This window comes from Phyllobates terribilis, unplaced genomic scaffold (genome assembly GCF_046119375.1).
Source record: "Phyllobates terribilis strain yellow unplaced genomic scaffold, ASM4611937v1 Scaffold_3__8_contigs__length_932513732, whole genome shotgun sequence".
Lineage (NCBI taxonomy): Eukaryota > Metazoa > Chordata > Amphibia > Anura > Dendrobatidae > Phyllobates > Phyllobates terribilis.
The window spans coordinates 499,278,979-499,305,567 of record NW_027362763.1 but is presented as its reverse complement, the minus strand read 5'-3'; positions in this window follow the sequence as shown (position 1 = coordinate 499,305,567).

Here is a 26,589-nt window from a genome sequence, read left to right as displayed (position 1 = left end):
GGATCCGCAAGTTGGCCGGGAGTTTCAATTTATAGGCCACCGGGTTGATTTGCTTGATAACTTCCAGTGGACCGATGAACCGGGGCCCTAACTTATAGGAAGGAATCTTGAGCCGGACATATTTGGACGAGAGCCAGACTTTATCTCCAGGATGGAATTGGGGCGGATCCAGACGTCTTTTCTCAGCCTGTTTCTTCATCCGCTCGGAGGACTGAAGAAGTGCGGATCTGGTACTCTCCCAAATGGAGGAGAATTTGCTAACAAGAGACTTCGCGGCCGGGTTGTCCACGGAGGTGGAGACGGGAAACGGGATTCGGGGATTTTGACCGTAGACTGTAAAAAACGGGGATTTGGAAGAGGATTCACTCTCGTGATTATTATAGGAGAATTCGGCCCACGGTAAAAGATCCACCCAGTCGGAATGGTGGGCATTAACAAAGTGCCGGAGGTAACTGGTTAAAATTTGGTTGATCCGCTCTACTTGACCATTGGACTGTGGGTGATAAGCAGAAAAGAAGTCCAAGGTGACCCCCATCAGTTTACACGTGGCTATCCAGAAGCGAGAGGTGAACTGGACCCCTCGATCGGACACGGTGTGGAGAGGAAGACCATGGAGACGGAAAATATGATGAATAAAGTCCTTAGCCAGCTCAGATGCAGACGGAAGACCCAGCAGGGGAATGAAGTGAGCCATCTTAGAGAAGCGGTCAGCGACCACCCAAATGACCGTACAACCAGCAGAGACAGGGAGATCCGTTATAAAGTCCATGGCTATATGCTGCCACGGGGCAGCAGGTACAGGAAGAGGCAGAAGGCGGCCGGCTGGCAGATGTCTAGGAACCTTGTTGTGAGCGCAGGATGCACAGGCTGAGACAAAGTCTATTACCTCCTTGCGCAGGGTAGGCCACCAATAATGCCGGGTAATAAGCCGGAGGGTCTTCTTTTGGCCAGCATGGCCGGCTAGCTTAGACGAATGTCCCCAGTGCAGAACCTTCTCACGATCAGGTACTGTCACGAACGTCTTACCGGGTGGAAGACGACACAGATTCACGGGGGCCACCTGCATTACCTTGGCGGGGTCAATGATGTGCTTTGGCTCCTCCTTAAGATCGGAGGACAGAAAGGATCGGGACAAGGCATCGGCTTTCATATTTTTGTCTGCCGGGCGGAAATGAAGAATGAAATCAAATCGGGCGAAGAACAAGGACCACCGGGCCTGGCGCGGGTTAAGTCTTTGGGCATTCTGGAGGTAAGCCAAGTTTTTGTGGTCCGTATAAATTATTACCGGATGAAGAGCCCCCTCGAGCAAGTAACGCTACTCCTCCAGTGCCAACTTAATGGCTAACAATTCTCGGTCTCCTATAGAATAATTGCGCTCAGACGAGGAGAAGAGTTTGGAGAAGAAGCCGCAGGTTACCATTCTCCCGGATGACGACTTTTGGGTGAGTACTGCTCCGGCTCCGGAGGAGGAAGCATCTACTTCTAAGAAGAATTGTTTGTTGCAGTCCAGACGGTGTAGCACAGAAGCGAAGAAAGCTCGTTTCAAAGAAAGGAAGGCCTCCTCTGCCTCGGGTGGCCATTCTTTCTGACTAGCGCCCTTACGGGTGAACGCGGAGATAGGGGCAGTCCGGGAAGAGAAGTGCGGAATGAAGAGGCGGTAGTAGTTGGCGAAGCCCAGGAACCGCTGAATAGCCTTCAACCCCTCCAGTCGGGGCCACTTCAGGATGGCAGAAAGTTTCTCAGGATCCATTCGTAGGCCGGTCTGGGAGATGACGTAGCCCAGAAATGGAAGCAAGGTCTGCTCAAAGAGGCACTTCTCACATTTTGCGTAGAGGTGGTTTTGCCTGAGCCTGAGCAGGACTTGACGAACGTCCCTCCGGTGTGTGGGAAGATCCGGAGAGAAGATCAAGATGTCGTCCAGGTACACCACCACGCTGGAGTAGAGAAGGTCACGGAAGATGTCATTGACCAACTCTTGAAAGATGGCGGGAGCATTACAGAGGCCGAAGGGCATTACGAGGTATTCATAGTGGCCGTCTCGGGTGTTGAATGCCGTCTTCCATTCATCCCCCCGACGGATACGGACCAGGTTATACGCCCCACGGAGATCCAGCTTGGTGAAGATTCTGGCACCCCTCAGACGGTCAAATAATTCAGGAATGAGCGAAAGGGGGTATTTATTCTTCACCGTGATCTGGTTAAGACCTCTATAGTCAATACAGGGACGGAGTGAACCATCCTTCTTTTTAACAAAGAAGAAGCCTGCTCCCACCAGGGAGGTAGATTTCCGGATAAATCACCGGGCAAGATTTTCCTCGATATATTCAGACATGGCCCGGGTCTCGGCAGCGGACAACGGGTAAATACGCCCACGGGGTGGAGTAGCGCCGGGTACCAGGTCGATTGGGCAATCGTATGGTCTATGAGGGGGTAATGTCTCTGCTTCTTTCTTGTTGAAAACATCAGCATAAGACCAATAAGGGACCGGTAGGCCGGGTAGATTGGCTGGAGAAGGAGAGGGACGAGCAGGACGAACAGGAACTAAACAAGTCTTATGGCAGTCCTGCCCCCAGCGTAGGACTTCTCCGGTCTGCCAATTCAGCACGGGTGCATGTCTCTGGAGCCAAGGTAGGCCTAACAAAAGGGCGTGAGAGAGTCCAGGTAGAACATGGAAGAAGATGCTCTCAGAGTGCAGCATTCCCACCTGCAGAGTTATGGGTTCGGTGATGAGTTGGATGGTTTGCGGTAAGAGACCCCCATCCACGGAGGCGACAGATAAGGGTTCAGTCAGAGGTTTAGTGGGAATGCGGTATTTCTCTACCAGGGACTGAGAAATTAGATTTCCGGCAGCTCCAGAATCAAGTTGAGCTAGTTCAAAGTAACGGTTCTCCCCGAAGATGATAGAGACCGACAGCATCAGAGATGGAGAGGGTTTACTCTTGTCTAGGACGACCTCTCTGAGCGATCCTAGACACAGGCGTTTCCCGGCCTCTCTGGGCAGAAACGGATCCGGTGCTCCTTACTGCCACAGTAGAAACAGCTCCCCTCGGCACGGCGTGACTCTTGACGGGTTTTGACCATCTTGGTCTGGTCGACCTGTATGGGCTCTGGTCAGTGCGCCCGGGGAGTTACAGATGAAGAGACGGGTCTCTGGAAAGTAGGAGCAAGGCAGGGAAACTTCCTCTCACGGGTGACCTCTTTGGTACGCTCCTGGAACCGGATGTCAATCCGGGTGGCAAGTGTCACCAAGTCATCCAGGGTGGTTGGAATGTCCCGACCGGCAAGTTCATCCTTAATCCGGCCGGATAGGCCCTCCCAGAAGACGGACACCAGGACCTCATTATCCCAGGCAAGCTCGGAAGCAAGGGTACGGAACCGTATGGCATATTGGCCCACGGTGAGACTCCCTTGGCGGAGGCGTAGCAGAGAGGAGGCAGAAGAGGTCTTTCATCCTGGTTTGTCGAAGACTTTCCGGAAAGCCGTGAGAAAGGCTGGCAAGTTGGACACCAGGGGGTCTCCTCTCTCCCATAGAGGATTTAGCCAGGCCAGTGCCTCCCCAGTGAGATGGGACATGATGAAGGCCACCTTGGCCCGGTCGGTGGTGAACTGGTGTGCCAAAAGTTCGAAGTGCAGGGTGCACTGGTTAATGAAGCCCCGTGCCAGGCCGGGGTCTCCACCAGAACGAGGCGGGGCGGAAAGGCGGGAACCGGGAAGGGATGCCATGGTATTGATGGGCAGCGACGCTGCCGGGGTAATAGTTGTGCGAGTGGAAGCTGCTCCCGATGAGGCAGTCAGTATGTCCAGGCGGGAGTTAACACTACGCAGGTGACTCAGGATGGACTCCTGTTGGGACCTCTGACGGGATAGTTCATGGCATAGGTCCGAGAGTGAGGGAGCTTGGGTGCCATCGGGTTCCATGGCCCGAGCAAACTGTAATGGGGCCGGGAGGTGGAACCTCTGAGCTGCAATACAAAGGGGAAGTCCTTGTAAGGAAGCGGGTGACTCCCAGGGAAGGCAAGCAGGTAGCCACAGCAAGTGACGGGGACAGTCTCTGGGTAGACAGGCAGGTGGTCACGGCAAGTGACGGGAACAGTCTCTGGGTAGACAGGAAGGTGGTCACGGCAAGTGACGGGGACAGTCTCTGGGTAGACAGGCAGGAGGTCACGGCAAGTGACGGGGACAGTCTCTGGGCAGGCTGGCAGAAAGCAAGCAGGTGCTCCCAGGAGAGCGGGCAGACAGACGAGGCGGATACCTGATAGGTAACTGGCGGGCGCTCCCAGGTGAGCGGGCTGATGGAGACAGCAGGTAACAGGCAGGTAACTGGTGGACGCTCCCAGGTGAGCGGTCTGACAGACAAGGCAGGTGACAGGCAGGTAACTGGTGGACGCTCCCAGGTGAGCGGTCTGACAGACGAGGCAGGTGACAGGTAGGTAACTGGTGGACGCTCCCAGGTGAGCGGTCTGACAGACAAGGCAGGTAACAGGCAGGTAACTGGCGGATAACAGGCTGGCAGGCAGGACGAGAAGTCAGGCTAGCAGCGGGACCTGAGGGCTGAAGCACAGGAAGACACAGTGCAAACAACTTTGCTCGGGCACCTCCATTTTGGAGGAGGTGCCTTATATATGGGAGATCCTCCGGCAATTGGCCGGGGACTCCTTAGGACGGCGCGCACAGCCCCTTTAAGAGAGAGGGAGCGTGCGCGCGCGCGCCCTAAGCACAGTGCCTGGGAAGCAGCGCGCGCTGCCAGCAGCGCGGGAGGAGGACGCCGAGCACGGAGCAGAGAGGTGAGGGGAACGGCGTCTCTGCCTAGCAGGGGGCAGAGACGCCGATGCTACAGCAGGCAAGAGAATGTCCCCTTGTGTTATGTGGCTAAAAAGGTTTGTATGCTAGTGGCTATTCTCGAACCAACGTCGGCTCTCACAAGCAGGTTACTGAGGTTCTGATAGCATATTAATGGCGGTTTTAAACTCAGGAATATTGGGATATGAATTGCCTAACAATGCCCAGTGTTTGCGAATGGCTTGATGAAAAAAAACTCATGAAGGGATGATAAGTATTGACAAATGCTACCCTTAGGGTTTCAATACTTTGGGTGGACTTCAATGTTTAAGAAAATGTCAGGAGGGTTTCTGGGTAACCCCTGTCTTTTAATCTTTGTTTGATCTCACCTACTCTGAAATCTCTGGTGTGGCTATCGGAGACAATATGATTAACTCTATGGACTTGGAAACGTGGCAATGATCTCTTAATGTGAAAAGGATGACAACTAGTGTAATGGAGGAGATTGTTCCAGTCAGTGGGTTTGGTATATAAGTCAGTGGATAGGTTTCCTTCATTATCTAAGATGACATATGTGTCTAAAAAATTGATCCTGTGTGGGTGTTGGTGTAGAGTAAAGGTCAATTTGGGACCTGGTGATTGATTGTAGAAAAAAATGTCTCCAAGGTGGTGGAATCACCTCGCCATACCATAAAAATGTCATCTAGATACCTTTTCCAGATTAACATATGTTTCTGGAAAAGGACAATAGTATAGATGAAGGTGGATTCAAAGTGAGCCATGAAGATGTTTGCATACGGTGGTGCGACGTTAGATTCCACTGCGGTCCCAGTCTTTTGTATAAAAAATTGATCTTCAAACATGAAGTAATTCTTAGCTAGAATAAGTGTTAACATGGATATGCAAAAATCTTTTTGTTCAGTAGAAAATGTGGTAGTGTCATAAAGAAACTTGCTTACGGCTTGAATACCGCTTTCGTGTTCTATACTCATGTATAGGCTGTTAACACCTAGGGTGACTAACAAGCTATCAGGTGGAATTTCATCCAACGCACATATATACATGATAGAAAGTGTGAAGTGTCCCTCAGATATGAGGGTACAGATGATAATAATGGAGTCAGGATTTTTTCAAGAACCATAGCTAAAGGAGATAACAGAATTAGTAGATGTCACTATCGGTCGCCCAGGTGGGTGATGGAGATTCTTGTGTAACTTTGGCAATGTATAGAATGCGGGGATTACTGGATGTGAGTTGATGAGGAATTCACTCAGTTTTGTATCTATAGCACCTAAAGATTTGAAATGGTGGAGCTGATCGCGTATGTCTAGCTATTTTGAATGTGGGATCTCGTGAAATGGGAGAGTACGTGTGTCTATCATTTAGGAGCGATCAAAGGTACCATAACTGATTTAATGAGCCATTCACAGTTTCATTGTACCATCCGTATGTACTTACACATGCATGGCTTAATCTTTGAGACAAGCATATGGCAGGATCAACCAGGTATATACACTGTGTTCCAAATTATTATGCAAATAATATTTTCTCAGATTTTCCCAAATTACCTATATGAATTGCAGTCATTGTAATTTTCCAGTCAAATAACTATTAGAGTACATTTGAAAGGTTTTTGTACAAACTGCCTATGATAACAGTATATTTAAAAAAAAATAAAAAACTCTAACTGCACTCAAAATGCATGTTCCAAATTATTATGCACATCAGAGTTTTCAACCTTTTCATTTTAATAAAGAACAAAAAATGGTCATTTTTGAAATTATAAGCATTAGCAGGTTATTACAAACTGAAATCAAACAGTTTTCAACTCAAAACTTTATTCTAGGTGATGTTACATTTGCACATAGGACCCCTTGTTCGAAAGGAGCTTCTGAACTCTCTCATCCATTGAATTTGTCAGGTTTTGGATGGTTTCTGCTTTAATTGTTTTGCATGAGGACAGAATACCCTCCCAGAGCTGTTGCTTAGATGTGAACTGCCTCCCGCCATCATAGCCACTCCTTTTGATGATGCTCCAGAGGTTCTCAATGGGGTTGAGGTCAGGGGAGCATGGGTGCCACACCATAAGTTTGTCCCCTTTTATGCCCATAGCAGCCAGAGATGCAGATGTGTTATGTGCAGCATGAGACGGGGCATTATCATGCATGAAATGATCTCGATGGTCCAGATGGATGGAGTGGAGGATGGCTGGTTGATGGACACCCCATGCAAACACAGCTACGGCGCTAACAAGGAGGAGGTGGAGTAATGTTTTGGGCTGGAATCATGGGGAGAGAGATTGTCGGCCCTTTTAGGATCCCTGAAGGGGTAAAGATGAACTCCATAATGTACAGTATGTTGAGTTTCTCAAACAGCACTTCCTTCCATGGTTCAAGAAGAAGAACCGTGCATTCCACAGCAAGATCATTTTCATGCATGATAATGCCCCGTCTCATGCTGCACATAACACATCTGCATCTCTGGCTGCTATGGGCATAAAAGGGGACAAACTTATGGTGTGGCACCCATGCTCCCCTGACCTCAACCCCATTGAGGACCTCTGGAGCATCATCAAAAGGAGTGTCTATGATGGCGGGAGGCAGTTCACATCTAAGCAACAGCTCTGGGAGGGTATTCTGTCCTCATGCAAAACAATTGAAGCAGAAACCATCCAAAACCTGACAAATTCAATGGACGAGAGAGTTCAGAAGCTCCTTTCGAACAAGCGGTCCTATATGCAAATGTAACATCACCTAGAATAAAGTTTTGAGTTGAAAACTGTTTGATTTCAGTTTGTAATAACCTGCTAATGCTTATAATTTCAAAAATGTCACTTTTTTTTGTTCTTTATTAAAATGAAAAGGTTGAAAACTCTGCTGTGCATAATAATTTGGAACATGCATTTTGACTGAGTGCAATTTGAGTTTTTTATTTTTTTTTAAAATATACTGTTATCATAGGCAGTTTGTACAAAAACCTTTCAATTGTACTCTAATAGTTATTTGACTGGAAAATTACAATGACTGCAATTCATATAGGTAATTTTGGAAAATCTGAGAAAATATTATTTGCATAATAATTTGGAACACAGTGTATATGTATATGCCATATATCACACACACCATTTTGTAATCAATTATTATGTCAATTCAAATGTATTAATGTATTGCTGCAAATCATGTGACGTACTTATATAGTACTAGCTATTGAACCTGTTCTACGCCTGGGTGGCGAGCATTTTTATTGGTATATGGTCTCCCATGCTGGTATGTGCTGCCCCCCTCCTGGTATTTGTGCTGCCCCCTCCTGTCCCCACCATCCTATCCTGATATGCATGGCACCCCTAATCCCTATCCTGGTATGCATGGCACCCCATCCCTCATCCCTATCCTGGTATGTATGGTATCCCTCATCCTGGTATGCATGGTACCCTATCCCTCATCCCCATCCTGGTATGCATGACCCCTCATCCGAATCCTGGTATGAATGGCACTCCTCATCCCCAATCCCAGTATGCATGGCACCCCTCATCCCCAATCATGGTATGAATGGCACCCCTCATCCCCAATCCCGGTATGCATGGCACCCCTCATCCCCAATCCCGGTATGCATGGCACCCCTTATCCCCAATCCTGGTATACATGGCTCCCCTCATCCCCAATCCCGGTATGCATGGCACCCCTCATCCTCAATCCTGGTATGCATGGCACCCCTCATCCCCAATCCTGGTATGCATGGCACCCCTCATCCCCAATCCTGATATGCATGGCACCCCTCATCCCCAATCCTGATATGCATGGCTCCCTCACCCCCATCCTGGTATGTATGGCACTCCTCATCCCTATCCTGGTATGCCTGGGCCCCTCATCCCCAATCCTGGTATACATGGTACCCCTCATCCCTATCATGGCATACATGGTACCCCTCATCCCAATTCTGGTATGTATGGCCTCTTCATCCCAGAAACCTGTTATGCATGGCACCCAATCCCTCATCCTAGTATGCATGGCACCCCTCATCCTTATCCTGGTATGCATGGTACCCCTCATCCCTATTCTGGTATGCATGATACCCCTCATCCTGGTATGTATGGCACCACATCCCTCATCCTGGTATGCATGGTACCTCGCATTCCTACCCTGGTATGTATGGCACCCCTCACCCCCCAATCCTGGTATGCAGAGTCCCCTCACCCCCAATCCTGGTATGTATGGTCCCCTCACCCTCCCATCCTGGTATGTATGGTCCCCTCACCCCCCAATCCTGGTACGCATGGGCCCCTCATCACCCAATAACTGTATGTGTGGTACCCCTCATCCTGGTATGTATGGTCCTCTCACCCCCCAATCCTGGTATGCATGGTCCCCTCACCCTCCCATCTTGGTATGCATGGTCCCATCACCCCCCAATCCTGGTACGCATGGGCCCCTCATCACCCAATAACGGTATGTGTGGTACCCCTCATCCTGGTATGTATGGTCCTCTCACCCCCCAATCCTGGTATGCATGGTCCCCTCACCCCCCAATCCTTGTATGCATGGTCCCCTCACCCACCAATCCTGGCATGCGCGGTACCCCTCACCCCCCAATCCTGGTATGTGTGGTACCCCTCACCCCCAATCCTGGTATATACATGGTCCCCTCACCCCACAATCCTGGTATGTGTGGCCCCCTCATCACTTTCACACTGTACACACATACAAAAAAAATAAACAGTTATACTCACCTTTCTTCTCTGTACTCCAGCGCTGCTGGGTCCTGTTCTGCCAGAGGCCGGGGGAGGAGTGTGGCGCCGGAGCACCACGCTGTCTGGCGCCATTTTGCTGAAGACACACTGTAAATGTGTCTTCAGTAAAATGGCGCCGGATAGCGCTATGCGCATGCGCCGATCCGACACCTCACTACTGCCCCTGTCACTTAATAAATCTGATTATTATCAAGTTATGTGTGCCAAATGTTCCTTCTTTAAAAATGTGCCCCTAACAGATGCGGGTGGAATCGCTGTTAACATGTTAAATGCCACTGTCAATTTCTGACAGTGGCATTTAACATGGCTGTGGCAGAAGGAAGTCACTAGTCCTGCTAATCGGCGCCCATGTCATGTGACCGTGGGTTGCCAATGGGTTGGCATGATAACCCGAGGTCTGTAGGAGACCGCTGCGGTTGTCATTGCCGGGATGCTATGAGCGCCGCCCAGCAGTCAGCACTCAGTCATAACAAGTGAGCACTTTAGCTACACACAGTAGGGCTTAAGCTCTGCTGTGTGTAGCACAAGTTGACCGATTGTCTCCCATGGAGACTATTGAAGCATGTGAAAAGGTAAAAAAAAGTTTTTAAAAATATTTAAAAAATTAAAAAATATAAAATCTTCAAATCACCCCCCTTTCGCCCCATTCAAAATAAAACAATAAACAAATCAAATATACATATATTTGGTATCACTGTGTTCAGAATTGCCCGATCTGTCAATATAAAAAAATAATTAATCCGATCGGTAAACAGCGTAACGAGAAAAAAAAGATCAAAATGCCAGGATAACGTTTTTCTTGTCGCCGCAACATTGCAATAAAATGCAATAACAGGTGATCAAAAGATCGTATCTGCCCCAAAATAGTATTAATAAAAACGTCAGATTGGCGTACAAAAAATAATCCCTCACCCGGCCACAGATCCTGAAAAATGGAAATGATATGGGTCTCGGAAAATGGCGACTTTTTTTTTGCTAACTTTGGATTTTTTTTCACCACTTTATTAAAAAAGAACCTATACATGTTTGGTATCTACAAACTCGTAATGATGTATATAATACTCATAATGTATCTAGAGGCATCAACAGAGCAGGTTATAACTTACAAGTCTGGTGCACTTATCGACCTTTACTGTGAACTTGCCTAGTATTATGATGGAAACAGACTTATTTAAATATCTGTTTCTCTCTCTGCCTGTCTATATGATGAGGAACATACTTGTGCTTCGGGGCGGTCTTACTGTTCTGGCCTAGAGCACCAGGATAAGACCCTACCCACAGTCCTGCCCCAAAGCACGAACATAACATTTAATGAAAACTTCAAACCCTGATTACACAAGAAACACAAAACGGATTTCTTCTCCACAGGTATCATATTAATCAGTGTAACAAAGACAACATGACTATACCTGTAGTTTACTTAGCAAAATCCTGCTGACAGGTTCCCTTTAAGGTGTTTATGTGTCACCCAGGCCTGGATGCCACAAGTGTAATTAAAGCTGTGTCTGAGAGCAAGGGGGAGGTTCTCTGGTTAGGGGAACATTAGCATGCAATGCCTCCTGTCTCAGGCCAGTAGGGGGAGCTGGCTGCCCCTATAAAAGCTGGTACTGGGGACAGGGTTAGGGAGAACTGGATTGCCTGTCTCAGCTCTGAGACGTGTCCCAGAGTGGAGCAGGGACAGAAAGTTGATTGCACCTAAGAGGAAGTGTGGCAGTAGGAGAGAGCCACCAGCCAGAGACAAGAGGCGAAGAGAGCCTGTCTTGGCAGAGAAAAGACTTAATTTTACCAGACTTTGGTGTCTGAGGCTGGAAGGATTCCACATCCCCCAGTAGAGAACCAGCCCGCAAGGTACTGTACATTCCTTGGCCTAAGAAGCCTGGAGGCCCTGCCACAACCGAAGGGACCAGTAAAGCCGTACAAGGCTGGGAGCAGAAAGGAACCCACGTCGCAGGCCATACAGACGAGAAAGCACGGAAAGCTCAGAAACGTGGGCTGTTATCCTATCAGGAGGAGATAGTCAGAAGGAGCGCAGAAAGCACGGTAGGCCTACACCCTCACCCTGACCAGGGCCAATTTCCCCGTTGCTCTCAGACATCCAGGTCCCCTCCTAGCTGGGACTGTTTGTGGGTCAGTTTACCTGTTAGTAAAGACCCTGGACTGCAACCTGTTGTCTGTGTGCTCCTTGCTCCTCCAGCACTACCATCACTCCCACCATCCACTATACTGCCCTGGGGCCGCACTCTTCCCGTGGGGAGTCACACTACCATAGCTGCACACCTCATCAGCCCCAGCGGTCTGCATGCAGCGGCGGTTCCTAATAACCGCAATCCACGGGTGGCGTAGTCGGACATAATCAATATAACGGACTACCACTGGCCTGACCACCCTGAGCCACGGAACCGGGTTGCCACTACTACTCCCATCGTTCCCTATTGCCCGGATCCGAGTGCCCCACGGCCCAGGGGGCGAGTCAGCTTTGGCGTAGTCGGCAGGATTTCGTGCCTGCAACCACCGGGTACTGCGTGCCTGAAAAAGACTTTTGTAACTTACCTGTGGTGAAGTTTCCCGCCGTCCGGAGTCTTTTCCCGCCATCCGGAGCCGATTCCCACCATCAGACGCCATCTTGGACCGTTTCCCGCCGTCTTCTGCCGTCTTCCCGCCATCCGCAGCTGTTTCCCGCCATCGGACGCCATCTTCAGGACGCCGCGCGGGAAGAAGAGGGGCGTGGACGTCAAAACCGCGCGAGATCCGAAGCTCCGCCCCACGCACCGACGCTGCGCAAGGTCCTGGAAGGGAGAGAGAGCGACGCTGACGTCATCAGGACGCGACGCCAGGTCCTCGTCCATAGCAGCAGTAGCGGAGCCGCGGCCTACAGAAGAGGATCGTCGGAAGGTAGGCCACGCTTAACTAGGGGGGAGGAAGATGTCGGACACAGAGGCGCCCACTACCACCAACGCAGCTGCAGCAGCGGTGATGCCCTTTTCCTTGCCCTACATCCCTGGAGCGGCCTGGCTGCCCAAATACTCAGGGGAGCCCCATGCCCTAACTGACTTCAAGGAAAGGCTATACAGTTTGTTCCAGGTTTACCCCCTGACAGAGGAACAGAAGGTCAGCATATTGACAGGGCAGTTAACTGGCGCAGCCCAAAGGGAGGTAAAATCATCGCCCACTGAGGAGAAAAGGACTGTGAAGGGTATTCTGGCCCGGCTGCGGGGTACCTTTGATACACGTACCTCCGCTGAGATTAAAATGAGGTTCTATGGATGTAGGCAGCGGGCACAGGACAGCATCAGAGACTATGCCCTAAATCTGCAGGAAGCCTTGAGGGCTATTCAACAAACTGACCCTGGCAGTGTGCAGGAAACGGATAAACTGCTAACAGAACAATTCATAGAGGGTCTGCTGTCTAGCGCCCACAGGGCCCAACTGCGCCTCATGTTCTTTCAGAACCCCGACCTGACCTTTGCCCAATTTAAGGACAGGGCCATAAGGGTGCTCCGTGAATCTGCAACCAGTGGCGCTATAAACCCCCGGCGCCCTGCTATCACCTACCACCAGGAGGCGGCGCCCTCCTCTATGGACTCCGTGGAGGCTGATGCACAGGCCCTGAACCAAGCCCCGTCGAAAGACCTGCACCACCAAGTCCAGGAGCTGACCAGGAGCGTCGCGGCGTTGACCAGGACCGTCCAAGCGTTGCAAGTGGACCCGTCAAGACCCATCGAGCTGGCTTCAAGTCCGGAGGATGTCCCGTGGCATCGACAGAGGAGGAAACCGTCGTTCCGAGGGAGGCCCACAGACCGCTACGCAGAGGATGGACAGCCCATTTGCCGTCGATGCAACCAGCCCGGACACATTTCCAGGTACTGTAATTTAAACGGGTCCAACCTGGGGCAGAGGGCCAACCCCCAGGCATAAGATCACCAGGCCCTTACAATTGGCGTAATAAGTACGTTGGGGGGCGCCCGGTTTTACCCGTGGTGCTGGACGGTATCCCCATGAGCGCCTTGCTGGATACTGGGTCGCAAGTAACCACAATCCCTCATGTACTTTTTAAGCAGTATTGGACTGATGCTGATATCACACGGTATCCAGACAGTAACTTGAGCATCATCGCCAGTAATGGCTTACCCGTGCCGCAGATGGGGTTCAAGGAGATGACCATTAAAATTGGTAAAGTTGAACTGCCGGCACAGGGAGTGATTATTGTGGACATTGACCGTCATGAAAGTCACCCTAAAATAACTGTGGGTACTAACATAATTGAAAATTGTCTTTCAGAGGTAATTGTAATTCTACAACAGGTGGCGGTGAATGCTCCAGCCAACAGAGAGTCCTCAACACGGAGATAAAAGCCCTGATGAGACGGCAGCAGGTAGAACTGTCTGGTGGTGAGATCGGTAGCGTAAGACTCAGTGATCCATTCCCCATTTCCATGCCTCCCAAAAGTGAAATGATGATCTGGTGTCGGACTGCAATCGGGTTGAGAGGTAGAGACTACCAAGCCATGGTAGAACCCGTGTACTCAGACAGCAGGCCCACCATTTTGACAGCCCGGGGGGTGGTTGATGTCCGTCATGGGAGGGTGCCCGTCCGCATCCTCAACATTGGGGAGAGGGAAGTACACTTACCCAGGTACGCTACACTCGCCAAACTGTTTGTTGTCGAACACAAAGCTATCAGGGCCGTGGAACCCTTGCCTCCATCTCCTCAGGCGGAGGGTAATGGCTCCCAGAAACAAAAGGAGGACTGGTGCCAGAAACTCTACGTGGGTGCTGACTCCACTCCCCTGCACCAAAAAACAAGGAGTCTACCGGGTGGTACAGGAGTACGAGAGAGTCTTTAGTAAGCACCCGCTAGACTTCGGCAGAGTAAAAGGGATAGAACACCACATCCCCACAGGGAGCCACCCACCAATAAAAGAGAGGCACAGACCTGTACCCCCTGCACATTATCAGAACGCCAAGGGTATGCTGCGGGAAATGAAAGAAGCTGGGGTCATTAGAGATAACTGTAGCCCCTGGGCAGCCCCCTTGGTTCTGGTGAAAAAGAAAGACGGCACCATGAGAATGTGCGTGGACTATAGACAAATCAACCGTATCACCCACAAAGACGCATATCCGCTGCCTAGAATAGAAGAGTCTTTAGCCGCACTAAAATCTGCTAACTTCTTTTCTACTTTGGACCTTACTAGCGGGTACTGGCAGGTTCCTGTGGCAGAGGCTGACAAGGTGAAGACCGCCTTCACCACCCCGATGGGACTGAGCGAATTCAACTGTATGCCTTTCGGGCTCTGCAACGCACCAGGGACCTTCCAGCGGCTGATGGAATGCTGTCTAGGGCACCGAAACTTCGAGACGGTCCTCCTTTACCTGGACGACGTGATCGTCTATTCGAAGACCTACGAGGACCACCTAAAGCACCTGGCCGAGGTGTTCGAAGCCCTGGCAGGCTATTGCCTGAAGGTGAAACCATCGAAGTGTCACCTGCTGAAACCAAAGGTCCAGTACCTAGGGCACGTGGTAAGCGCGGAAGGAGTGGCCCCCGACCCTGACAAGGTCACGGCAATCAAGAGCTGGCCAAGCCCCTCGAACATCAAAGAGGTGAGACAGTTTCTCGGGTTGGTAGGCTACTACCGAAGGTTCATCCCCGGGTTCACTAAGATGGCAGCTCCTATGCAGGACCTCCTGATCGGACAGTCCAAGTCCAGAAGCCAAAAGCCACCCTTCAAGTGGGATAAACCGGAAGAGGAGTCCTTCCGCCAGCTAAAGTTGGCCCTCACTGGGGATGAGATCCTGGCCTACCCTGATTATGGCCAGCCTTTCATTCTCCACACTGACGCCAGTAATGTGGGACTGGGAGCCGTACTGTCCCAAAACCAACAGGGCAGAGAACGGGTGATCGCATACTCCAGTCGGTAGCTGAGGCCCACCGAGAGGAACCCGGAGAATTACAGCTCCTTTAAGCTAGAATTCTTGGCAGTGGTGTGGGCCGTGACTGAACGCTTCAAGCATTACCTGGCCTCTGCAAAGTTCACCGTGTACACGGACAACAACCCGTTGACACACCTGGACAATGCAAGACTGGGTGCCCTGGAACAGCGGTGGATGGCCCGTCTCTCCAACTATGACTTCGTGATCAAGTACCGGGCAGGCAAAACCAATGCCAACGCGGACGCCCTATCAAGGATGCCTCACTTACCTGAAGGTGACGAAGACCCAGAAGAGCTGGAGGAGGTAGAACTCCCCGCGTTTCACCGGTATGGAGCCGCTCAACACTCTCACCGCGTGAAGGAGGAGGATCTAACAACTGTGATGATGAATCCCCTACCTCACCACAGCTGGGCCGAGACCCAAGATAGTGACCCTGCAGTCCACCTGGTGAAAGACCTGCTGACCCGGGAAGATGCCCGCCTAGATCCAGATGCCCCAGAGGAAGCCAAGCAGCTATGGAAGGAGAAGAGCAAGCTGTTCCTCTACGAAGGCAAGTTGTGCAGAAGGATTGTTAACCACTGGACGCACGAGCTGACCTGGCAAGTCGTGGTCCCAAGGCGAGATGCAGCTATGGTCCTGGGGGCTTACCATGACAGAGCGGGACACTTCGGTTGGAAGAAACTGGAGTTCCTACTAAGAGGAAGGTTCTTTTGGGTCGGCATGAGAGGAGCAGTAGAAAAGTGGTGCAGAGACTGTGGCCCTTGTCACCTGAGGAGGAAGGACCGCACCAGCCAGAAGACACCCTTGAGGCCCATCGTCACCACGCAGCCTCTTGAGCTGGTAGCTCTGGACCACGTCAAATTGGCTCCAAGCCGATCTGGATACATCTATGCCCTCACAATCGTGGACCACTATTCCCATTTTCTAGTGGTGGTCCCGGTAAAGGACTTGACAGCCCAAACAGCGGCCAGAGCCTTCCAGCAATATTTCTGCCATCCACACGGGTATCCGGAACAGGTCCTGACAGACCAGGGTCCAGCGTTCGAGGCTGAAATCTTCCAGGAGTTCTGCAACCTCTATGGCTGTAAGAAGATTCGGACAACGCCTTACCACCCCCAAACCAACGGGATGTGTGAGAAGATGAACAATATAGTCATTGATCTCCTGAAGACGTTGCCCCTGGAGGAACGCAGCCTGTGGCCAGAAAAATTGCCGGACCTGGTAGACATGTACAACAATATCCCGGTGAATGCTACAAACTGCACCCTGGCTTATCTGATGCGAGCTAGACCAGGTAAGCTGCCCGTAGACCTGGAGATGGGAGTCCTAATACCTGAGGACACCTCCCCGGATGCGGACCGGGATACGGAAAGGCAACTGCAGTACAAGAAGGTACAGGAGAGTGTGGAGAAGAGCCTGGCCCAGGAGAGAGAGAGGCAAGAAAAACTCTTCAACCAACACGCCCCTGCTGGTCCCCTAGAACCTGGTGAGCAAGTCCTAAAGCGGAAGAGAAGGCTACATAAGTTGGACGACCAGTGGGAAAGGGAACCCTACACCGTACTGCAGTCTGACCACGACAACCCAAAGGTGTGCGTAATCACCAAGGACGGAGGAGAAACCACTAGCACCGTCTCCACAGACCACCTCAAAAGATGCCCCGAGCAACTCCGTAGTGCAGAAGAGGATCAGAGTGACCTTGAACCCGCAGAGGACAAGGAAGAAATGATCAGCACCGTTCTCGGAGAGTTCCCTCAGTCCTGGACTTGCATAAATGATGCCATAGTGGTACCCGTCCTGCATTTCCTGCAACCGGCACAGCAACAACCAACACCAGAGCCGGAAGGTGAAGAGGAGCAAGCGGTTCCAGAGGCAGAAGAGCCTGTACCAGCAGCCCAGGAGAGTCAACCCTCTGCTGACAGTGAGCCTGCCATGCCTGCGGTAAGCCAAAGGACCCGCAGACAGCTGCCTGCCCTACCTGTACACCCAGCTGGTAGCTGTACCCCTAACGCTAGTGGGGAAAGCCAGGTTGGTCCACCACCAGACAGTGGGTTAAGGAGGTCAACCAGGAGCACAAAGGGACAGATACCCGCTCGCTGGAGAATATAAAATGTACTAAAATTGTAAATAACCCAGTTGCCAAATGTTGAATTGTTTGCCAAGTTACTTGCTTGTTTGGTAATTTTGTGTTTCAGTTTCTTGCAGCTACCGTAAAGACAGGTTATGGACTTTTTATAACCAGGACCTTGTATGGACTGCGTTCGGAGCCTAACCCAGGAATGAACTAAGACTGTGAAGGACTTGGGGTAGGACAGACCCCCACCTGGTTAAGGCTCCCGTTGTTTTTGGTGATATGGACATCCGGTCACAGACCACACTGTGACCTAAAGAACTCAATTTGTGCGTCGTCTGTCTATTAATGTGTTATTGTTGTGCATATTGTCTTTGTTTATTGTTTAGTCCCGGAGTACTAAATTTCACTAGGGGGGAATGTGTCACCCAGGCCTGGATGCCACAAGTGTAATTAAAGCTGTGTCTGAGAGCAAGGGGGAGGTTCTCTGGTTAGGGGAACATTAGCATGCAATGCCTCCTGTCTCAGGCCAGTAGGGGGAGCTGGCTGCCCCTATAAAAGCTGGTACTGGGGACAGGGTTAGGGAGAACTGGATTGCCTGTCTCAGCTCTGAGACGTGTCCCAGAGTGGAGCAGGGACAGAAAGTTGATTGCACCTAAGAGGAAGTGTGGCAGTAGGAGAGAGCCACCAGCCAGAGACAAGAGGCGAAGAGAGCCTGTCTTGGCAGAGAAAAGACTTAATTTTACCAGACTTTGGTGTCTGAGGCTGGAAGGATTCCACATCCCCCAGCAGAGAACCAGCCCACAAGGGACTGTACATTCCTTGGCCTAAGAAGCCTGGAGGCCCTGCCACAACCGAAGGGACCAGTAAAGCCGTACAAGGCTGGGAGCAGAAAGGAACCCACGTCGCAGGCCATACAGGCGAGAAAGCACGGAAAGCTCGGAAACGTGGGCTGTTATCCTATCAGGAGGAGATAGTCAGAAGGAGCGCAGAAAGCACGGTAGGCCTACACCCTCACCCTGACCAGGGCCAATTTCCCCGTTGCTCTCAGACATCCAGGTCCCCTCCTAGCTGGGACTGTTTGTGGGTCAGTTTACCTGTTAGTAAAGACCCTGGACTGCAACCTGTTGTCTGTGTGCTCCTTGCTCCTCCAGCACTACCATCACTCCCACCATCCACTATACTGCCCTGGGGCCGCACTCTTCCCGTGGGGAGTCACACTACCATAGCTGCACACCTCATCAGCCCCAGCGGTCTGCATGCAGCGGCGGTTCCTAATAACCGCAATCCACGGGTGGCGTAGTCGGACATAATCAATATAACGGACTACCACTGGCCTGACCACCCTGAGCCACGGAACCGGGTTGCCACTACTACTCCCATCGTTCCCTATTGCCCGGATCCGAGTGCCCCACGGCCCAGGGGGCGAGTCATTTACACCAAATTTCTGGAATAAACATCGTAATGAAGGGTTTTAAAAATCATCCAATAACATATCAATTTCATTTTTTTTACCTTTTGATAAAACATGGTTCAATACTTAAAGGCAAGCTGTCCCCTCAAAAAACCCTATTTACTTGCAGATTTAAGCTTCATCTGCAGATAACTAGCAATACAATGCTGCTTTACTGAAAGTATGGCTATAGGGAAAAAAATGAGTTTATCTCCTCCTGGGATCCACCAGCTTTCAGCCATGAAGAGGCTATTGTCACCCTTCATACCACTGTTCACTATATTGTGACTATACTGTAATTATACCCTGGCACTTTGATTGACAACTGACTGCAGCGTATCTGTGCACAGCTGCACTTTCAGTAAGGTTTCCCGGCTGCACTGTAGCGCTACTTATCTGCATATTGATCCTATATCTGCAGGTTAATATCATTTTCTGAGGTGACAGTTTCCCTTTAAGGACCTGTAAAAGAGGAGAAAAAACAAGAAGAGTGCTCCATGAAATATTAGCAAGAGGACCTCCGTATTGAAAAGGCTGGTCACCTGAAATGGTTGTGCTAGGCAGGCACAATACTGAAAGATGCTATATTGTATTCACCAAGGGACAGCTGCACCAACCGTGGGTTCCGTTGCATAAGCATGGAACTGAAAACTGAAGCCAGACATGGAGAGATTGTGGTATCATCCGAGCGCTGCCGTGGATGGAAACTGGCAAGACCAAGGTAAAGTAGACGTTTTATTAGACTACGCATTTCAGGGACGGTCCACCCCCTTCCTCAGGTGAAATTAAACAAGATGTTCAACCTGACCTATATAAGAGATGACGTAATAATTATAATTAAATACAATTAGATAAGCAGTAAAAATAACACACCCTTGTGCAATATTTAACATAGGACTAAAAATATGCAGCAACCGATAGGTTCCATATAGTGATGAGCGAGCACTAAAATGCTCGGGTACTCGTTGCTCGGGTCGAGCAAATTGGAATACTCGGGTGCTCTACCCGATCAACAAGCCCAATGTAAGTCTATGGGAAACTTGAGCATTTTTCAGGCGGCTCCCCCCGGCGGTCTGCAGAGGGCCTAAAAATTGCCCAAATTGATGGGAACAGTGCTCAAATGACATGGGAACAGCATGGAGAACACCCCTGGAAGCATCTCTGACTCCCAGATCACTGCTGTCAGCAACGTGGTCAGAGTATTACGCCACTTTTACAGACTCATCCTTTCCAGGGTAATGACTTGTATATGAGGCAAAATAAATAACCAAAAACAAAAATACTCCTCCACAACTTGGGCTATGTTCACACATAGCGTTTTTGATGCGTTTTTGCACATTTGCATTGCTTTCAACCAAGACAAATGCATTCACTGGGAAATGTCATTTTAACATTTTACAACCTTATCTGGCCATGTGGTGTGTGACACATCATCAGACACATGCATACAGTGCTGAAAAGACATGGGAACAGCATGGGGAAGACCTCTGGAAGCATCTATGACTCCCAGGTCACTGCCTAAAAGTGTGCCCATCATAAGTGATCCTTGGCACATGCGAAGATGCCTCCCGCCATGCACCTGTCATTTCAGACTTGCAACAATCACCGTCCACGTCCTTGTCCCACTGCAGCGTTCAGTTGTCCCTACCCCATTCATTGGAATGCAAGCGCAAGTATGCAGGCAGCCACCCACCCACCCACAGGCTGCAATACTAAACTGCCAAATTTTTGACAGCTGCTTGTGTGGCGCCCCTGAGGGTTCGACCGCCACAGGGATGCTGCTTTTCTCTAATGGAGTGTAGTGTTCCTCCTCTGACGTAAGAACAGTGTGATAGTCGTGACCCAACCTTTGCATCCAACACCACATTTCTCCACCAGAGGGAGCTGGTATGCACTAGGTGCTGCTCCCCTGGTTACAGGGAGACTGGGGAACCAAGAGTTAGGGGAACCAGTTAGTGGGTGAGGGTGGAGGACTTACAAGTTAGTTACACTTTAAATTTCATATTTAATAAAAAGCCATCTTGGTTCTTGGTCCTTGTTAGTCAGTTCTTCTGTGCTGTCAAATACTGTGTGTAACTGTGACCTCCCTCCCGGAGCGCAGATCCTGTGTGGGCCTGCATCGGTAAGGGACACAGCCCTCGTACCATGGCCTTGGGTCGAGGAGCAGGTTGCAGATAATGTATGTCTCAACCCGGTCAAGGACCAGGACCAAGAAGGCCCGGATTTAAGAGTGTGGCTCCACAGCAAATGGATCCCAGGCAGGATGCAGACGGAGCGGTGAACGCCACCTGTCCTCGCCATGCTGATATATTCAGAGGGGGTTCAGCGGCAAAAGGGGTACCGGCCCCCGACACCCGACCTTGCTACTCTATGTCCTGGTCAGGAAAGCCCGGTAGGCCCAGAGGATCCCACCGGGTATCGGACGGAGTGGAGCTGCCACCCGTGCCCTTGTTCTGAGAGGAGTTCAGAGGGAGTCCCGGCCTATTTGCACACACACGGACAGGAAAGGATTCGGTCTGTAGTTCAGGAACACTCTGGTGTAGGGTCCCGACTGAATGCTGGATTTACTCAGAGGTTGTCGGACCCCTGTCCCTGGTGACCGCAGGACTCCGCGGGGAGCAGGGAGTCGCCTTCCTTTTGCCATCCATGTGAGTAAAGCCTTGGAAGTTCACCCCTATGGCCTCCGGACTGTTTATTCTGTGCTACACCGCATGACGCGGCGCCCGCTCTCCTCTACTACTACCCCCTCCATCCTGTCCCTCTCCCCTGAGGCCTTGCTCCGCCTGTGGGGAGTAGTAATAACTTTGGCCGCCATAACACCATGCCTCAGCGGACTGCGGCGGCGCTGGTGGCCTTCACCAGGTGCCACAGGTGGCGTAGTCGTAAATCAGCCACTCAACCCGGATGAGCCCACACCATCTCCTTTTTAATGTGACGGCGGTGAGCACGGGTCGGGTCCGGGCCATGGCTGCACCCCATCTTTCCATCACAGGACCCGACTCCGAGTCCCCCATCAACCAGGGTAAACTAAAGGGCTTTTTCGAGTAAGATGCGTCACACTTGCACTTGAAATGTGGCCTTTTAGGCTCGTGGAGGCGGTAGCTTTTCATAACCTCATGCCGGCGGTGGCTGGGTGTCCATACTCGGTCCCCAGCCGCCACTATATTTCCCGGTATCGCCTCCGCCTTCCACAAGCACGGGTCCCACAACATTACCCGTGCCCTCCCCAGTGCCCTTACTGGGAAGGACCGCCTAACCACAAACACGTGGACAGGTGAATGTGGCCAGGGCCGGTACGGAGAAAGTCCACAACTTTTTTTGCTGAGAGTTGTATTTAGCTCGGTGAAAGGACTGGCATAGAGGGAAACCGTATCTACCCTGCGTGTCATTTCTTCCAGGAAGTCCTGTAATTGAGCTTGTTGCAGAAGCAATGGCAGCCCGTCCAACATCAACTCGCACTTGTCGGTGGTGCTTTGACACGCACACATCTTTCTTTGCGCATTTAATGTCTTGAATACAGAGTTGGACAATGGCCTGATCTGTAATGCGTTTTGAGAAATAACATGCATAAGCATGGCCAATCCACATTAAAAAAGCAGCCATAGAGTGTCCGGGAACCTTCCCCCACACTTTTCTTAGCCAGGGCTGATTTTCGGCAGAGTTGGACGGGCCCACCAGAGAACCGGAGACTCTTCCGGCGGGCCCTGGATTCTCCTTCAGGAGAGTTCATAGTGCCGAGGTGAGGCCATGATGATGATAGAGGCCACCATCTGCTTAGTTTTCTGTTACTTGGAAAGCAAGTGCAAGTATGCAGCCAGCTACCCACCCACCCACAGGCCACAACACTAAACTGCCAGATTTCTGGGTAGCTCTTTGCACTTGAAATGTGGCCTTTTAAGCTCGTGGAGGTGGAAGCTTTTCACAACCTCATGCCGGCGGCGGCCGGGTGTCCATACTCGGTCCCCAGCCGCCACTATATTTCCCGGTATCGCCTCTGCCTTCCACAAGTACGGGTCCCACAACATTACCCGTGCCCTCCCCAGTGCACTTACTGGGAAGGACCGCCTAACCACAAACACGTGGACAGGTGAATGTGGCAAGGGACGGTACGGAGCCAGTCCACAACTTATTTTGCTGAGAGTTGTATTTAGCTCGGTGAAAGGACTGACTTAGAGGGAAACCGTATCTACCCTGCGTGTCATTTCTCCCAGGATGTCCTCTAAAGCTTCTTGCACTTGAAATGTGGCCTGAACATTACTGCTGGTACTTTTCTGTGGGAATTTGCTTGCCCCCTACCAGCCTGGAATATTTCCAGCAAACTATGGTACAATGCCATGGTATTAGCACTGCCCCCAGTACCAGTAGCGAAGCCATCCCCAATTTCCTTCTCAGGAATTTTATTTGGTAGACTGAGTGGCTGCCCAAATACATTTTCTCAAAAGGAGCTGAAGATAGAGTGGCAGTAGGTGCAAGTTTCTCCAGCCTGTTAGATATTAGAGGGTGAACGGCAGCACATTGGATCAGTGGTTAGCATTGAAGCCTTGCAACGCTGGGATCCTGGGTTCAAATCCCAGCAAGGACAACATCTGCAAGGACTGTGTATGTTCTCCCCGTGTTTGCGTGTGTTTCCTCCTCAGTAAAAATGAAGTGTACGGGAACCTTCCCACACACTTTTCTTAGCAAGGACTGCTTCTCGGCAGGGTTGAACGGTCCCACCAGAGAATCCTCTGGTGTGCCTTGGCTTCTACCTCAGTAGAGTTCATGATAGCGCTAACTTTGCAGCTGCTATGGGGTTCTTGAGCGGGGGAGAAAGGTTATCCCTCAGAATCAAATCCTCTGGTGGGCACAATGTTTTTCAATCTGAAACAGCTTCTCAGTGGGAGTTGTATTTCACCACAGACATATTCTTTAGCTCAGTGAAAGGACTGGCATAGAGGGAAAACGTATCTACCTCGGCTGTCATTTCTACGTCACTAGGTTCCGCCCATTGTCACACACGACCATGCCTGGCTGTATGTTCAGCGGTGAGAGCCACAGATTAGGCTGCTGTGTTACAGCTTTCAACAACTCTGCAGCGCTGGGCAGTTTGTCAGTTAAGCATTAAGCATGTTATCTTCAGCACAGCCTGTTGCCGTTTGGCCAAGGCTGTGCTGCAGTGCTGTCAGCTTGTGACTGATGTAGTCATTTCGGAGATGAAGGAGAAGGTGCATGAGCTGAACAATGTGATTACATTGAAGTTAAATTGGTGACGCTGTTTTTTAAACTAAAGAAAGATCCTATTGTTTTGTTTTTTTTAAGTTATTTTTTAAGACAAATGCATTCACCGGGAAATGTCATTTTAACATTTTACAGCCTTATCTGGCAATGTGGTGTGTGACACATCATCAGACACATCCTGTTTTATTTATGATGGAGGGACTCTGAAAGTCATAAAGCCTATTTTTATGTGGCCATCAGCCGGCTATGCTTTGTTGTTCCCACTATTAACAAGTGGGTCTCCTATAATGTTATTGTGTATCCAGTGACTCCAAGGGCTGTCAAAAAATTGGACGCAACCCAATACCCCTTTGAAGAGACATAGAGGAGGGTCTCCGTTAAAAAAATGTTCCCATTATAAAGGAGCTGGTGGTAATGCCCATGCTGTGACTACAAGGGCTGCCAAAATTTGTGAAAAACCCAACTAAGAATTTAAAGACACATAGAGCAGGGCCACATTAATGACAAATTCCATTTAGAAAGGAAAGAGTCTGCTATACAGTTATAGGGTATGCAGTGAGTCCAACGACTGACCAATTTTAGGAAAAACCCCACTAAGAATTTAAAGACACACGGAGCAGGGCCACAGTAACAAGGTACAACATGTTCCCATTAGAAAGGAGAGAGTCTGCTATACAGTTATAGGGTATGCAGTGAATCCAACGGTTGACCAAATTTAGGAAAAACCCCACTAAGAAATTAAAGACACATAGAGCAGGGCCACAGTAAGGACAAATTTCCATTAGAAAGGAGAGGGTCTGCTATACAGTTATAGGGTATGCAGTGAGTCCAACGGCTGACCAATTTTAGGAAAAACCCCACTAAGAATTTAAAGACACACAGAGCAGGGCCACAGTAACAAGGTACGACATGTTCCCATTAGAAATGAGAGAGTCTGCTATACAGTTATAGGGTATGCAGTGAGTCCAACAGCTGACCAAATTTAGGAAAAACCCCACTAAGAATTTAAAGACACACGGAGCAGGGCCACAGTAACAAGGTACGACATGTTCCTATTAGAAAGGAGAGAGTCTGCTATACAGTTATAGGGTATGCAGTGAGTCCAACGGCTGAACAAATTTCGGAAAAACCCAACTAAGAAATTAAAGACACATAGAGCAGGGCCACAGTAACGACAAATTCCCATTAGAAAGGAGAGGGTCTGCTATACAGTTATAGGGTATGCAGTGAGTCCAACGGCTGACCAATTTTAGGAAAAACCCCACTAAGAATTTAAAGACACACAGAGCAGGGCCACAGTAACAAGGTACGACATGTTCCCATTAGAAAGGAGAGGGTCTGCTATACAGTTATAGGGTATGCAGTGAGTCCAACGGCTGGCCAATTTTAGGAAAAACCCCACCAAGAAATTAAAGACACATAGAGCAAGGCCACAGTAATGACAAATTCCCATTAGAAAGGAGAGAGTCTGCTATACAGTTGTAGGGTATGCAGTGAGTCCAATGGCTGACCAATTTTAGGAAAAACCCCACTAAGAATTTAAAGACACATAGAGCAGGGTCACAGTAACAAGGTATGACATGTTCCCATTAGAAAGGAGAGGGTCTGCTATACAGTTTTAGGGTATGCAGTAAGTCTAACGACTGACCAATTTTAGGAAAAACCCCACTAAGAATTTAAAGACACACGGAGTAGGGCCACATTAACAAGGTACAACATGTTCCCATTAGAAAGGAGAGGGTCTGCTATACAGTTATAGGGTATGCAGTGAGTCCAACGGCTGGCCAATTTTAGGAAAAACCTCACCAAGAAATTAAAGACACATAGAGCAGGGCCACAGTAACGACAAATTCCCATTAGAAAGGAGAGAGTATGCTATACAGTTGTAGGGTATGCAGTGAGTCCAATGGCTGACCAATTTTAGGAAAAACCCCACTAAGAATTTAAAGACACATAGAGCAGGATCACAGTAACAAGGTACGACATGTTCCCATTAGAAAGGAGAGGGTCTGCTATACAGTTTTAGGGTATGCAGTAAATCTAACGACTGACCAATTTTAGGAAAAACTCCACTAAGAATTTAAAGACACACGAAGTAGGGCCACATTAACAATGTACAACATGTTCCCATTAGAAAGGAGAGGGTCTGCTATACAGTTATAGGGTATGCAGTGAGTCCAACGGCTGGCCAATTTTAGGAAAAACCCCACTAAGAATTTAAAGACATACTGAGCAGGGCCACAGTAACAAGGTACGACATGTTCCCATTAGAAAGTAGAGAGTCTGCTATACAGTTATAGGGTATGCAGTGAGTCCAACGGCTGAACAATTTTAGGAAAAACCCCACTAAGAATTTAAAGACACATAGAGCAGGGGCACAGTAACAAGGTACCCC